At 40.8% G+C, this 3522-nt stretch overlaps 1 long non-coding RNA gene across 1 annotated transcript; it reads right to left on the bottom strand.

The window, feature by feature from the left end:
• Window positions 1–1245: 1245 nt before the first annotated feature.
• On the bottom strand, window positions 1246–2856 carry LOC127533153 (uncharacterized). Its single transcript, XR_007940897.1, has 2 exons — window positions 2716–2856; window positions 1246–2512 (listed from the first exon to the last, which is right to left on the bottom strand). It is a non-coding gene; the product is annotated as an uncharacterized LOC127533153 (long non-coding RNA).
• Window positions 2857–3522: the final 666 nt, after the last annotated feature.

Below are 3522 nucleotides of genomic sequence, written 5' to 3'. Positions count from 1 at the left end.
TTTTCCATCTCGCCTTAACACAATTGCATCTCTTCACTGCCACCCACAACTCATTCCCTCTCAAATGCCCACCAGTCCTTCTCTGAGACTGCAGCAGAGGTGCAGCATGAAAACCGTTTGAAAGGAGGCCTCTCCCAGCAGAGGTCCTGTTGGCATGGAAACGGCTGTCTTTGTGAATGGAGGCTTCTCTTACACGCCTGGTCAGAGATCTCCCACTGTCTCATAGTCCGAGAGGGCCCTGTCAGACTTCTTTACAAGTTTACTAAGCCTGGATTTTAGTCAGGCTATGGCGGTTGCGCTCACAGAGTTTTTAGTTTTCTACTCTGTTGATTGCTTCGAGTTTTGAGTTCAGTTTCCACATTACACGACCTAGAGCGCTCTCAGTCATCTGCTGCTGTGGTAACGAGGAGCTAAACTTTTGAGAAATTGACGTTAAAAAGTTGCTGCAGGGAGCCTTCTTGTCTTTCTTGTATTTGCTTCATGCAGTCAATCCAAACTCCTGCAGGATTTCTCTGAACCGGTTCCACAACTCGCCGCGGCTAATCCAAAAATCTGCCCAAACTTCTCTGATTAATGGCCGTCTTCCCATATTTACAAAATATGGTATCAAATATATTCTTGCTGCTTCCTGCTCAGGGACTGTGGAGCTCATCAAAGTCAGTGCTTCCTCTTCTTGGTTCATTAGTTGACAGATCTGTGGTTTATCAGTTAAATGAGCTTGTACACATTACAGAAAAAAGATTGTCATATCGCTAGTATCGCAGTTGTTTTCTCAAGCATTATCTTGCTTTGTTTTTATGAAGAAGTTTTGCGATTGTTCCATATGAGTGATTTGTTTTGTGGATGGACTGTTGTCGAGTTTTGGTAGAACAGCCTTGTATGAAGAGGTAGAAATGTCAAAAAGATGAGGGTAACAATTGCTTTAGGATTCTAGGTGAATGTGAAGATGGAAAGGAAAACGGATCAAAAACATTAACAGCTGTCATAAACACAATAGTACTTGATTTTTACTTTTGCTTAATTATCCAATTGTTGCGGTAGTTCTACCTGCACATGTAAGTTTTAAGTTTTGAGTCGCCACCATCTAGTAATGATCCTGCATTTCATCTGCACAAAAGAGGCCGGAAGAATACATAAAATCCAAGTTGTGTGTGTCTAAATTAGTCCCTGATTAGATGTCATGAAGGAAAACTGACAGGTCTCTACACCCTGTGGAGCAAAGATGAGGAACCACTGTCCTAATAATTCATTTCCAAATTCAGTTTATTCAAAAAACGGAAGACGAAAAAGGCACATTGACTGCAGCGTCCTGTCCTCGTCTTTTCCTGCCACACAGGTGTTTGGCACAGACCTTTAATATTGTTTCCACATTATGAGGCCAGTGAAATGTGACGCTGGAACCTAGAAACGTGTACTTTATGGTAGACATTTACCATGATAATATGCAGCGTCTACATATCAAAAAAACCCACATAACAGTTTGTGGAAAGTAAGTCTTAAACACTGTAATTAGTCTGTCTGAAGACTGAGTACGTTTTTATGAACTGAAAATCTCTTTTCCTCATGGTGTTGCGCCGCACAGAAATTGGCTTGACACTGTGCAATTCAAAGTGATGTAGATTACACACAGTCCCCACATCCTCCTCCTTCTGGATGAATTATTTACTGTTGATCCAACTCAGAGCTGTTGTGGAGGCTGTCTGTTCTGCTCTGGTCATGCTTACTGTAGCTCCAACATACGTTCTGTGTGGTTTTCATCACACTGACAAACTTATACAGAGGATTAGGCTTTCACTTCTATTATATTAAATGCCAGTTAACTTCTGACTGTTTAGTGTATGAAATGTGACAAAACACTTTAAATGCATGTTACTATTCTGTTTTTAAGGTCCACGTGGCTTGTTTGATCAACAGGTTGGAACTCAAAGAAAAAGAAAAGCAGCAAATTGTCAAATGGAAGAGGGAAGAACCAGGAAATGTTTGATGTTTTTGCTTGAAAGTGTTCTTTGTTTTGTCTCTCTTCACTGTCTATTACAGCTCTAGTATGTATTTACACATTAATCTCATTTACCATTAGCAGTGTAGATGTACATTAATTCAGAGTTATTTATTGTCTCCTTTTAATTCTATAAATTACTCTTATTAATAATTACAAGCGCTTAAACTTTGGAATGTCCTTGTTTTTGCGTGAATTCAAGCCACTATAGGAATGTGTTGCATTGTCATGGTAGGATATCCTCCTCAGACTTGACCTGGGTGGCTTTCCGCCCGCCGGGGGACGCAGGCAGCTGGCGGCTCAGTTAAAGTGCCTTTAAGTCTATTAGAGAGGATAATCCTTGAGGGAGAGTTTCAGTGAACAGAGAGAGCAAGCAAAACAGTCTGTCAATTCACCTTCCTTTCCATCCACTTGTGTCCCATGTACATCCCTCCTCCAGCCTTGCAGGCATTCGTTCTCCAACACATGGCCACCATATGCTTTCTCCATTAATCTCTGTAAGGAAAGATGGCCGCCCTAAGCGAGACATAAAAACAGAGGGTAAACAATGTCGCGTGTACAGCCTGACCCCAAATTTAAGCTCTGCTTCAAACACAATCGCTGTTAAAAGCATGCGAGGTGTTTTTTGTTTTTTTTACGCTACAAGATAAATGTTAACATGCACATTTTATTTCTCTGCTGTTTTTTTTTTTTTTTCTGAACCTCAGATGTTTTCTTACCTTTGTTGTTTTGTCTGCATTTCCTCCAGCCTGCCTGCCTGCCACCTTCACTGTCCCTGGCTCAGCCGGTGGCTCAGCAACACTTCAAAGAGGAAGGTCTGCGGAGCTGCAGATAACACTTTGTACCCCCCACACCCAAGCACAGGCAAGCCTTCGCAGAGCCCCTGTGCAGTCCCTCCACTGACAGGTTTGTCCCTTTCTCTGTCTAGTAGGAAGCTGTTTCTGCTGCTTGTTTTCATTTGTTTTTTTTGGCTGATTTTTTTGACTGCCTTTTTTTCCCTCTAGTACCTCTCTGACTGCAGTTTCTTTTGTTCTGCTTAGCCCTAGGCTAAAATGTACACTTGAATTTGAATTGCGTGTTGCCTCGCAGCATTTTATAGCAGCTGTGGAAGTTAAAAAGATGAAAGGACTCAGCGACTTGTTGCTGTTTGTTCAGTCAAGTATTATGGCCTGTTGCAGAGCTGGAGTCATTGCTTCAGTGAAAATTACACACATACACATTTTATTCAGTGTGATGTAAAGGTGTAATATGGTTTTATATACTATGAGTAATTATTATTATTGAATAATTATTACTAATTCTTAATTGTGATGGAGTTTACATCTTCTAATGAATTTTAGGTGTAGTTGCTTTTCTAGTTTCTCTCTCTTTTTTTTTTTATCACAGATTGCACCTTAAAATGTCATTAGAATTCACAGAGCTACATGAATAGCTTCCTTACATGCTGGGGGCATTAAAGATTCTGCATATGCCACCAAAATAAAATGTGAAAACGGTTGTTTGCAGCTGCAACGAAGGATGCTTTT

This window comes from Acanthochromis polyacanthus, chromosome 3, assembly GCF_021347895.1.
Source record: "Acanthochromis polyacanthus isolate Apoly-LR-REF ecotype Palm Island chromosome 3, KAUST_Apoly_ChrSc, whole genome shotgun sequence".
Taxonomy (NCBI): domain Eukaryota; kingdom Metazoa; phylum Chordata; class Actinopteri; family Pomacentridae; genus Acanthochromis; species Acanthochromis polyacanthus.
This window is presented reverse-complemented; position numbering and strand designations above follow the sequence as displayed.